Below are 12,791 nucleotides of genomic sequence, written 5' to 3'. Positions count from 1 at the left end.
TTGATTTTTGTACTTTTTATAGCCATCCTATAGCTACAGCCGCCACTTCGCCTTTGTTACGTCAAAACCTCACAAAAGCAGAGTCGAACAACTTAAAATCATACTTTGCCAATGTTAATAGTAAGGAACTTGGTAAGGTGCGGGAGCCATCAATTATTTAGACCTCAGAAGCACACGGGGTTTGTGTATTTTTTTTTCCTCTTTTGAAACGAGACTATATTTGTGATAAAAAAACAAAAACACAAAGTTTCCCCCCCAACTGTAAATAAACTTCTTTTTTGCCTGCATAATGCATATCTCCACCATCAGCACAAGCCAGATACCGGCTTTGTGCTGTACTGAACATGAAATATTAATGCTGGATACCTATAAAAACTATCCTTCAGTTCACCCTCTATTTACAGGGTACGGTAGCAAATATCCTACCCCTCACGCTCAGCGGATACCTCAAGCCCCTTCTGCGCGCTGCCCTACCTTTCCAGCACGCGGCTCGTTCCTAAATAACCTTTGTGCAGTTAAAATACATCAGAAACAGGATGTGAGCTGCTTTCTGGCACAGAGTAATTGAACAAGGGCAATTCACGAACATGCAGGAGCCAGGCCTTTGTGGAGCCACACACTTCTAGCATACAGCCACGCATGCAACTGCACAGTTGTGAGCATAAAGGGTGAAGGGGACAGTGAAGAAATGCTATTAGAAGCTTAATAATAGGTTTTCAGCGCTGCCCCTTCCGCACAAGGAGCCTCTCCTAAAGGGCAGGCTGCCTAGCGGCTCGCATCGCCCCGCAACGCCCCTCCAAAAACCCAAGCCCTGTCGCTCTGCGAAGGCCTTTCTGGGAGATTTGAAACAAACAAAGCCAAGAAGCAAGAAAACCAAAACAAGAGCAAAAAGGCTAAGTCACCAACATATGTTTCACACGTGACGCCCGCCTTGAGTTTCTGGTGGCGCACGAGATGCCCATCCCGCACGGAACAGGACGGCCCTTCGAGGTTCTCACACGCGCGTGTTGAGAGGAAAGAGAAACCTCCCTCCTAAACAAGCTCCAACAGCATCAATCCACCTCGCTGAATAAGCTCCTCCATGGCCCTCAGAATAAATATTAAGGAACTGCAAAGCTACAGCACGTTCATACGCGATTATTATGACCATTATAAACACGCTGCACGAGCAACCTAAGGGATAGCCGGGCTGGCTATGACAGCTTTCCAACGGCACTCGGAATTTCACAGCTTCCTAAGGAGCCACTACAACACATTTTATTTTTCTAGAAGAAAAAAAAAAAAAGACGCCTAAAAATGTTCTCAGTTGTACAGATCTCGTCCAAGCATTTTTCTAAATTAGAATTTCCCCGGTGAAGTTTAACAGACACACACACAAAACCTCATCTCTTGAAACAGAAGTAAAGCTGAAGCAAGAACTATTTAGGACCAACACCTGAAACACAGCTGAAGCTGAACGGCCTAGGGTAAAGAGATCTTTACAAAACCTAAACTGAAGGGAGCGATCTTACTGCCCAGCCACAAAACACAAAAGTATTTTTCTCTGAACTACCGAAAATTCAGTTTCCTACTTTTTCTCTAAGTTCTTGAAAGGGGAGTTTCCTGTTTTAATTCCCTAGAGGAAGAACAGCAAGCCCCACCGCCGCCACCACCACCACCAAATGCCTTCTCCCAGCTCACAGCAACTCCAGTTCAGGACGCACGAAAAGAGCAAAGACGAAAAGCTTTCAGATAGAAATCTTAACATGAATAGTAGTAATATAATGACAAAGTATTCCCTAACGCGACGGCCTGAGTTACACACCACAGCAGCCGGGTTAGTTAACTGGAAACCACTGCGACCCACGGCAGGCTCTGTGCCAAGCCTCTCGCCGCCTGGGACCCTTCAGCTACAGCCAGGGCACGGCGCAGGTGACGGCCAGCGAGTCCCCGGTGAGCCAGCACCTACCTTCGGGTGCACAACTGGCCTCGTAAGACCTTGAAGTGCTATTCTATACGTGCCACTACGCAACACGGAATCAATGGGCAGAGAGGTTGCCTAATGCTCCCCCTGTATCAGCGCAAACTTCTGGATGATAATAACTACCAGACGATAATCTGATTTCTCTGCCACAGTAAGGCTGGAAGGTTTAAAAACCACGCAGAAGCACCAGCTATTTTTTTTCTCCGATACAGATTTAAAGGTTCACTTACTAAGCAACAGAATTCCTTATTTAAAAATAATAATAATAATCCCAGCTTCATTCAGCTGCCATGAAACATGCCCGGGTACAAATAAAATTCCCAAATCCTGTGGATCTGTTTGCTGAAGTCCGGTGGTTAACCCCTCCAACTAGTATGGGTGCTGGTGCATATTTTTCGCTCATTTCTTCCTTTTAGCATCCTGTTCTCACTGGTAATTTAGTGTCAGTATTTAGATACAAACTATAAAGTTATATTACATGCAGCCATTAACAAGCTTAACGTGAAAGTTTGAGCATTACATGTTTACATGCGTAGAAGTCATGAATTTTAGACTTCTATTTCTGCAAGGCTTTGCAAAGCATGCTATTTCCCTCACAGATTAAGCCTGAGAATAAGGCTCTCTTCATCAAAGTTAAACATCTCCCTGCTCTGTAGCATACCCAGCCTCACCAGCTAGCTCCGGGCAAGCAAGGGAAAGCCAGAGGAAACTGAATGACAAAACTGAAACTACTCAGGTGTCTTCATTGTTACAAGCAAGCACAGTGAGGAGGGGAAAAAAAAAAAAAAAAAGGTAAACAGACAGCCCAAGCCCTTTTCATTTATGATATCCGAGAATCTACAGCTCAGAGGAAAAGAAGCTACGTTCCTGTGTTTGGGTGCACCTTCAGATGACGAGGAGCACCAGCAGGTCTAGTTAAGGAAACTTCAGGAGCCCAGAGAAGCTGGCTCCTCGCGAGCTGGGTGCATGCCCCTACCTGGATCTCCCAGGCTCGGCCCCACGGCACGCCGCAGCGCTCGCCTTCCTCATGCCACGCGCGTTATTACCCCCGGTGGGATCCTTCCACACGCAGCCTCCCCAGCGAACAAAAGTTCATTGTCAAGCTCGGCGCTTGGGCCCAAACAAACATCCAGAGGGTGGGAGGGGGGGAAAGGAGAGGAAGCGCTCCTATCCGCAACGCCAGGGCTCGCGGGCAATCACCGTTACTCACAATTAAAAAGTGGGAACAGGTGTAGCAGATATCATACTTTGATAGCTGAACAAAGAATATTACAGCACGTGACCGAGATGTGATGACATTTGTTCACCAATCGAAAACAAAAGCCACTCTCCAATGGCACTCTTTCCTCCACCCCCAAGAATTAGGAACTTGGAAGTCTCTCCATATTGAAACACATCTGCTCGCAGCCTCATTTTCTGACACTTGAGAAGAAGTTGAATGAGGAGCTCCACGCATTCGCCCAACGCAAATCCACCTAAAAGCCCAGGTGCACAATCCTACCCCGGCACCCACCGAACTGCAGATGCGGTTGGGGAAAAAAGCTCGACCGACAAGGAAGGTCGGGAATAATACAGGGAAAGAAGGAAAAACAACAACAACAAGACGCACACACACACACAAAAAGAAGGAAAACACCACCACGGAAAGGCAAGTGAAGAAAGGAGCATGCACAAGAGGACTGTACCAAATGGCAGAGTCCCACATACAGCCCCGCTCCACCTACACAGACGCAAACGCAGGAGGGAGGGAAAAAAAATAAAAATAAAAAATAAAAATAATAAAAAAAAAGTCGACATCTGTAATCCCAGCAGCGGCCGTGCCAGAGCAGAAGTGTGAAATCCCAGAGGCGTCCTTGCACTGAGCTTTGTACCTGTGCAGGAAGGGCAGCCCCAGGGCGAGGGGGGCAGGAGAGACTTGCCAATAACAAGTTGCAGAAGAAACGGAATTTTCCCGGCGCTACTCGGGCCACAAAGACGAATGAAAGGAAGGAGGAGGAAGGGAGGAAGAGAAGGGAAGAGAGAAAAAAAAAAAAAAAAAAAAAAAAAAAGAAAAGAAAACCTGCGGCAGCGGCTTTACTACGAATTATCAATCACCGAGAGCGGCATCATTTCCGAGCCCGTCATAAAACTTCCCCGACAGCATCACGGCGAAGGACCCGGCCGAGAGAAAAAGGGCCTGGAAATCATCATCCCGGCGAACCCCGGAGGGGAGGGGACCAGGCTGCCTCCCTCCCTCCCTCCCCCACCCCTCCCTCTCCCCCTCCCTCCCTCCCTCCCTCTCCCCTCCCTCCCTCCCCGGTGCAATGTGTCATCTCCTTCCCCTGCTCCTCCCCCCAACCCCAATGTGTCACCTCCTCCTTTCACCCCAAGTGTCACCCTCCTCCTCCTCCTCCTCCTCCTCCTCAATCCTCGCCCGCTCCCAAACTTCTGCCGGCGCCCGCCGGGGGAAGGGGAAGAGGGAAGAGAAGGGGGGGAAGGAGGAGGAGGAGGAGGAGGAGGAAGGAGGGAGGGGGGGGGACACAAACACACACAGAGAGGGGACACCCACAGGACACCCCCCCCCCCCCTTCAGCCCCCGGGGAGGGGCTGAGGCGAAGTTGGTGCTCCTCAGCGCCAAGTTGGCCGGAGAGTGGCGGCGGGGGTCGGGGGGGGGTGAGGGGGCGGGGGGGGGCAGGCAAGGGGATGAGGAAGAGGAGGATGAGGAGGAGGAGGAGGAAGGCGGGATACTACACCCTGCTGGCGGCGGCGGTGCTGCTGCGGGCCGGCCGGGGTCCCCCGGGCAGGACCTCCCTGTGTGGGGGCAGAGCTCTTCTTCATAGGGGGGTGCTGGCGAGGCCGCTCCGGCGGGGCTGCCCGCTGCTGGGCGCCCCTGGCTCTCCTCCTCGCACTTTTCTTTAAGCTAAGCGGGGAGTGGAAGATGGTAGGTTGCTCCCTCCTCCTCCTCCTCCTCCTCCTCCTCCTCCTCCTCTTCGCTCGGCTCTCGGGGGTCCTGTTCCTTTTCCCCCCCCTTCCTCCTCCTCCTCCTCCTCCTTCTCCTCCTCGGCGGGGGGCTCCTCCTGACGGGGAGGGGGGAGCTGGGCGGGGAGGGAGGCAGAGGAGCTCGGCGGGGCGCCGGAGGAGAGAAACTGTGACACAAAAACAAGCCGGGAAGCTTCAACTCTTCTTCAATCCCATTCACCCGGCCCGGCCGCAGCACCGCGCCGCGGGATCCCTCCGCCGCCGGCCTCCCTCCCTCCCTCCCTCGCTCCGCTCGCTGCCTCGCCACGCGCGCTCCCGACGCCCCGCCGGGCGCGCGCACCGGAGCCCTGAGGGAGCGGGGATGAGGGGAGAGGAGGGTGAAGGGGGGAGGAGGGGGGGGGGGGTGCGCGGCTCGCCGCCCCCACACGCACCCAGCGGGGAGAGCCCCGTGAAGGGGATGGGGGCTCGGTGTGTGTGGGGGGGGGGGGTCGGTGAGGGCGGGCTCGGCGGCTCCTCCTGAGGGGGACTACTTGACGGCGTCGGTGCGGCGAATTTATTTCCCTTTGCCTAAGGAACGGGCTGTGCTGCGGCGCCCATTGCCTAGGGAAAAAGCCCGGATGTGAAGTGAGTGAAACTAAAGTCGGCCGAAGTAGGGCACCAAACTCTGCCGGGGCCGGGCGGCGGGACCCGCACCGCGCCGCGCCGCCATCGCCGCCGCCTCAGGGGGACCCCTCGTGAAGGCGGCGGGGGGGGGGGGCAGGCAGCACCCCCTTTTTTAATTAAATAAATAAATAAATAAATTTTTATTATCATTATATTTTTTACACACACCGCGTCCCCTCCCCCCCCCCCCTCACACACACACAGAGAGCCGGGGCCCGGCCGGCGCGGGTGCGCGCTCCCGCGTCCCGGTGGCGCGCGCGGGGCCCCGCCGCGAGGGGCTCCGCACAGGAAGTTGATGCAACAGGGCCGGCGGGCGGGGGGGGCGCGCGCAGGAAGCTGCTGCTGAGGCGATGGATGGGGGGGGGGCGCACGGGAGCGCGCAGCTCCTCGTCCCCTCCGCGCGCGGGCACGGCGCGGGGCCCCGCCGGGGCTGCCATGTTCTGGGCTGGAGGAGAAGGGGTTGTGGGTTGGGGGGGGGGGGGGGAAAGGAGGGTTGGGGTGCCGCGCGGCAGCGAGTTTTGAGGTATTTTGGGTGTTTTTTGGCCTCTTTTTAACGGTCTCGCTCCGCTTTATTCCCTCGGCTGCGCCGCTGAGGGGGAGCGCGGCGCGCGCGCGGCCGCCTGAGGGGAGCGCTGAGGGGGGGGGGAGGGGGGCGAGCCCCGTCCTGCTGCCGTGAGGGGACCTCTGCGGCCCCTCGTTAGTTAATTACAGCTAATTGGCTGCCCCCCCCCCCAAACACACACACACTCCAGCCGGCTGCCGAGTGCTGGGGGGGGGGGGGGGGGTTTGCCTGTCAACTTCGCGGCGCCGGGTGCCCGGCTTCAAGCTGCAGCGCCCGGGCTCGCGCAATTGTGGGAGAAACTTGGGTTTGTTTATTTATTTATTTATTTATTTATTTATTTAATTAATTAATTAAGTTCGCAGCCTGTGGGTTTGGAGATAGGAGCCCGAAGACAAGCCTTAAAGGCACGGAACCGAAAAGGTACAAAGCAAGCAGAGTCAGCCAAAAATGCCCCTTTTTATTTTTTTAACCTCGCGTTGCTTGCCTTTGCGTTGGGGGCAACCTCTCCTCGTGCCTTTATTTTTATTTTTTTTTCCAGAAGCCATATATGTCTCTCAAAAGCAGGGCTGGGGCAGCACTTTATAAAAATAAAATAAAAAAAAATAAACACTCAGAAAATTACAGAGCCTTCATTAAAGAGTTACCGCCTCTTGCACAATTCATGGGTTAGCAGGTAACATCACGTGCCGGGCACTGCTGGAAAACCTACGAGCCGCTGCAGGACTTCTGGTAACGCGTCCAGTTGTGCCCGAAACTGCTGTGATTCGTATCATGAAGCTGTTACATATTTTTAAATAAAAGTAATTTTGCTCTTTATACTCTCTGTCTGCTTTATTTCTACAGCCACCAAACATCTCAGGTAGGGCCGATGGCTCAGGTGAGACCTCTGCTGGGGTTGGGGGCGTCCAGCCCCCCCTTACTGCTCTGCTCCTGCTGCCGCAGCCCATTTTTAACCTCACACACGCCCCAAAAGTGCCAGCCTGGGTCCTTGGGCTCTATCCCCATGCCAGTGCTTACAGCTCAAGCTGAGCGTTGTGACCCTTTGGTTTTTCCTCCAGCGAGGATTTGTGGCACTGGGCGAGCAGGAGAGTCAGCGTGCTCAGAAAGCAACCGCGTTGGATCTGCTTTTGTCCTTCAGAGCTCTCAGCAGAGGCACCACGAAAATAAACACTGAGTGAAGCCCGTTTATTTCGCTGTTTTTTTTTAATCTTTCTGATTAAGGAGCAAGTTAAAAGAAGTTAGAGCTAGCGATTAAGCGTTATTATAGATCTGGCGTGTTTATTCTGTTGAGGAGTCAATACGTGCAGTTTGACTAAAGTTTGCTTTAGAGATGAACTTTGGACAAAGTTCAAAGAAAAAATAATCATTAGCTGTTATTGCAGATGTACAAAGAAATTTTACATAGTTTGTCTTAGAATTCAGACTGTGATGGGGATCGTGCCACCCTGGCTCTGCTCAGAGCACGCTACCCGCCGTGATCCTTGGCTCACAGGCAGGTGGAGTAGCTCGGCCCGTTTCACGCTGAGCTCGGCCATTTCATCCGCACGCTCTGATTATCGGAGATGCGCTGGAAGTCCTTATCTGTAACAGCAGCGTGCGTGTGCCATTCCTCTGTGCAGCCCCGTGAGGATGAAGAGGAGCAGCCCTGGCCTTCGTGCTACTTCTGGCTGTGTTTCCACGTCAGCTTCCGTAGGTGTGTGTGTAGCACGCAGCTTCTGGTAGCACTAGAAGTGGTTTCACATGCGGAATTAGAAGCAACGGTGCTATCAGATAAGGAGCTAAATGCTTGAATAAACTGGCTGTTGTTGTTTGTTGGCTCATCCAGATTTCTAGCACGCTTTCTTTGCAGTGCAAAGGAAAGCCTTGCTAGATGCCTAGGAAAAATATTCCCTCCTTTGCTTTCTGAGTCTGCTTTCTGAGTCTGTCCACAAAGTTGCCTTCCACTCCCCTGCCTCGTGTTATTCTTGCTGTTCATCAGTGTTCAACCTGCAGCTTGTACAGATCTGTTACTTTCTGCTTGGTCGCATCACCCCAGGTACTCACCCGGTCCCCTTCTCCAAGTTTATTTCCTAAAAGCCCTTACGAGTCCAAGCCAAGCCACATCCAAAGCCTTTCCAAAGCTAGTGGAAAACTCAAAAATCAGCAGGCTTTCCATCTGACTTTGCAAGTGGCTGCTCAGTGACACTGTTTCCCAGTGGGTGCTACTTCCCCAGCCTGGGTGAATTTCAGAGGGGGAGCCACAGTCAAGTATTGATGCAGGAGCGTTTGGAGAGCTGTTGCTCACAATTTTTGTAATAATTCTCCAGAATAACAAGTTATATCGTAACGTGCAATTTTTGTTGTATCCAGCCCATCCTACAGTGACATTTACTGCGAGTACTTGGCACAAAATCCGGGAAGACGTTTGTTAACACATGGAAGCAGTCTTGCAGCAAGTGCAACAGCTCCTAAACTGCAGGTCACAGATGCAGCTGATGGAGCTGAGTACCCGTAGAGCTCTTTCTCTTCTCTTTTCAGTAACAAAACTACCTTAAAAATAAACTAAGATTTAGTTTCTTGCCTGCTACTGTTTTTCCCCGTGCTTTTAGCAGGAATGCTAGATGGCTGCAGACAGGAGGGGAGACAGCCTGCGCAGTCATGCTCAGAGGACACGGGGCTCTCTCACCAGCAAAGAGCTCCTACAAGCACATACCTTCCTCTTCCCAGGGGCGGGGAAGGATAGGGCACAGCTCCCTTCCAGCTGATAAGGAAAATTAAGCAAACGGCTTAGACCGCTGGATGGGGCCAGAGCCTGAGAGCACGACACACGCCAGAGACTTGCCATTAAGGGCATCAGCCTGAGTGCAAATGTAATGACCTCCGACTCCAGCCATGGGTTATTGCCTACCCAGGACCGATCGCTGACAGCAGCCGATGAAGCAGACCCCTGCTTGCCCTGGCCCATCCGAAAGGAGCTGCTCACTCAGCAGTTGCCAGCTGGTCTCAGCTGGGAGCAGTGCAGCTGGAAATGAGCTCTTCTGATCATCTTCTGACGCTCTGCAGGCACAGCTCAGGCTGGGGGCACTGCTCAGCGGTGGTGGTGGTGGGCTACAAGTGGTTGTAGGAGTGCATAGCCTGGGGTCTGTGTTCTGGGAGAGGGAATTCAGCCTTTGGGCTGTCCCTTTCCCATAGCAAAACCCCTTTCCCCTCAGCAGCACAGGCAGTGTAACACCAAGCTGCCCGCAGGGAGCAGAGGGACCTGTGAGGACCCACCACCACCCCGACCACCCAGCAGCTCCCGAAGCTCTTCATCCATGGCAAAACCCATCCAGGCTTCAGTCACGTTAAGGTTTTGGTTTGGCAAGCCGGGAAGGTTGGCTGCCTTTTATCTAAGCTGACCTCCAGCACAATGCTGGCAACTTCAACCAGTAATTCTGCATCCCGTCTGCAGTTTGGGCAGGCCAGAGTGTATCTCACCCTCCACAAGCCATTGCTGTCTGCTTTGGGAGGTGCATCTGCCTTCAGAGAGCCTGGTGGCTCCGGCCACTTCCAGATCAAAGGGAGGTCTGAGCGAAGATGCCGCCTCTGGCAATCAAGAGGAGTGGGTTTCCTTACCTTTTCTTACCTTCCCTCTTTAAGCAGATGTGAGCAGCCATAAAGGGGACGTTGGTTATGGCTCTCAGGTGGCTGGCCGGGCTGACTAAGCACGCTGACAGATCCTGCACGCTGCTCCGAATCACAATGAGCTGGGAACTGCGTGCCAAGACGTGAGCGGTCCAGGGAGCACTCGCTCATTTTTCAGCCAGCAGTGTGAACTATCCCAGGAGCAATTGCAGCTCCATTATCAGGTAAAAGAAGCTCTTTTTGGCTCATCGCCCTTTTTGTTAAGCAGCATAACGCCCCCTAATTCAGGCTGATTTCTTGTAATATTGGTCACCCTGCTAAATTTTTCAGCTGGAGCTTGTTGGACCACTAGCGGTTGGGCTGCCACCACATCCAACCTCCATCAAAGTGCCCTTTTCCAGATATCTTCAGCAGAAATCTGTCGCTTTTATTTCCAAGGAGCTCAGAGAGGAGAAAATGCAGTAGATTCAGAAAACTGGGTATGGAAATGAAACCATCAAGTAAGTTTTCAGGGACCCACTGAAAGGAAATGACAACCTTTGTAACCGAGTGTTTCTGTGTGTCACTAGCATTATAAGTGAATGGAAGTCCACCTGGAGTGATAAACCAAGGGCACAAACCATAGATGATGATGTCAAACACCAGGTTTTAACACAGGCACATAGGCATCACAACTGGGAGACCTCCCATATGCACAGAAATCAAGAATCGTGGCAAAGAGCATCCGTAGAGAAATGTCCATTCCTATAAACAGTGCGACCTGTAGGCAGGATGTTGTATGTATCTTTTTAGTGCTTTTAAGTGTAAATGATCATTTTGGCACCTAGCAGGAGAGGTGTGACACAGGAACATACAATTTGGAAGGTCACTGTGGGCAGGGCAGGAGAGGAACCAAGATGCACTGGGAAAACCAGGTGATGACGATAATTTCAGGATGAAGTTATCCAAATGAAAACACTGATCGCTGTTTTCAGAAAGCTTTGCATAACTTTGGCCCCTAAATCCTTACCTATCACTAGATATTTAAAGACCCTGGGTTTTGAGGGTATGGAGCACCTAAAAAGCAATTCTCTTTCCTTTTAGTGTTTAACTAGGCGTATATTTGATCTGCCAGTTTGGAACTACCAACTGAGCACTATGTTCACGCTGTTAATTTTAATCTTAATCTCAGTGCTGTATTTTGCAGAACAACGTAACATCTAGAATATAAAGGTTTCTAGCAGCACAGAAGTAGTAAGCCTTGGGAATATTAAGTCAGTGGGAACAATGTATTTACCTGAAGTTGCCCTGGCTGATCGTTTTGCTGGCAAGTAGCCCAGCAAAGGCACAGGGACAGGGCAGGAAGAGGAGCGATGGGGAAGGGGAACACTGGAGCAGAGCCATGGACAGCTTTGCCTGAGAGTTAACTGTGACTCAGTGGACAGAGAGGTCAGTGCCAGTGCAGGGATTCAAAGTGGTTCTCATGGCCTAACAATAAACAGTGTTAGTCAACACCAGATTACCTGGGATTAGGTGCGCCGTGGGTGCTGACACCCCTGGGGAGACCGATGCTGAAGCAGCGTGGGTGGTGGGAAGCTCTGCTGCCCTGCCAGGGCTTCCTGCGCTTCCTTCCCAGGTGTGGTTATTGCTGGGTTTCTGCTTTGGCTCCTGGCTGCTCTCTCAGATCATCAGGAGCTGAGGGTGTCTGCGTGCTGAACCGAGTGGGAAAGGGCAGAGGGAAAGTCAAACAGAGTCAATAACCACGTTTATATGGAGTGCACCTGTGACACGGTACCTTTTTTACTTATTGCTTACATTAGAGCTATGGTATAATATGTTAGAGTCATAGAATTAGAGAATGGCTTGGATTGGAAGGGACTTTAAAGATCATCCAGCTCCAACCCCCTGCCATGGGCAGGGACACCTTCACCCAGACCAGGTTGCCCAAAGCCCCATCCAGCCTGGCCTTGAACACCTCCAGGGATGGGGCTCCCACAGCTTCCCTGGGCAGCCTGTGCCAGGGCCTCACCACCCTTTGGGAGAAGAATTTCTTCCAAATATCTCATCTAAATCTACCCTGTTTCAGTTTAAAGCCATTACTCCTTATCCTATCACCATACTCCCTGTCAAAAGAATCCCTCCCCAGCTTTCCTGTAGGCCCCCTTTAGGCCTTGGAAGGCCGCTGTAAGGTCTGCCTGGAGCCTTCTCTTCTCCAGGCTGAACAACCCCAACTTCCTCAGCCTGTCTTCAAAGAGGTGCTCCAGCCCCTTGATTATCTTCACAGCCCTCCTCTGGACTCGTTCTAACACTTCCATGTCCTTCTTGTGCTGGGGGTCCCGGAGGTGAATGCAGTGCTCCATGTAGAAAGAGGTCTACAGAGATTATTTATTTATAATTGATTTTAATGTCTTTCACTCAAGTCTTCTGTTGTTTGAGTGATAGGCAAGTTGCAAAATATATCACTGGAGAAATTCAGCAATTAAGCCTGTTTGTGCATCCTTTGCATTCAAAACTGATTAATAACATTAAGATACACCAACAGTATGCTTCGCAGCTGATAGACAGTTAGATAGTGTCAATACATTCACAGATCTCATTGGCATAGCACCCCTATATGAATAGTACATGTAAATGTAAACATATTTTTCTCCCACTAGGAGGGGACAGCATGAGAAGCCTGTTTCTCTCCAGATTCTGGTAGGCAATCAAGTGGAAACGTGACATAATTTGGTTAGTTGCTCTCACAGTGGACTTGGACTCACCAAAGTGAATAAGAACGAAAGTCTCTGATAGCTTCAAAACACCACAAAGTTCCTCTTCACCTTAGTGTCAGTACTGATATTATCCGTGAGCCTCCTGGAAACATTAATTCGATGCTTGCCATCAGCCAAATAGTATTTGAGTAAGATGCTGGAAGTTATCTGAAGACTGTGGAGTGGACTGGGAGCTCGCGTGGTGCCCGTTCACACAGGCATGGTGTGCCCTCCCCTACACACAGCTGGTCCCAAGAAAGCCGTGCAGGAATCAGGAAGGCAGCTCCTGGGATATGGGAGCACTGCCACA

General features: G+C 51.7%; 1 protein-coding gene across 6 annotated transcripts in view; it reads right to left on the bottom strand.

The window, feature by feature from the left end:
- Positions 1–5,271, bottom strand: part of PHF21A (PHD finger protein 21A) — a 139,373-nt gene extending 134,102 nt beyond the window's left edge. The window contains exon 1 of one of the 6 annotated variants that reach the window (XM_068683814.1): positions 4,696–5,271. The gene's annotated coding sequence lies outside the window, so the exon portion shown is untranslated. Of the gene's footprint in view, positions 1–4,022; positions 4,189–4,695 lie in introns of those variants that run through there. The other 5 variants (XM_068683818.1, XM_068683810.1, XM_068683813.1 and 2 more) reach the window with 5 other exon arrangements.
- Positions 5,272–12,791: the final 7,520 nt, after the last annotated feature.

This window comes from Anas acuta, chromosome 5, assembly GCF_963932015.1.
Source record: "Anas acuta chromosome 5, bAnaAcu1.1, whole genome shotgun sequence".
Classification (NCBI taxonomy): domain Eukaryota; kingdom Metazoa; phylum Chordata; class Aves; order Anseriformes; family Anatidae; genus Anas; species Anas acuta.
Note: the sequence above shows the minus strand (reverse complement) of the source record. Positions and strands in the feature narration are given on the sequence as shown.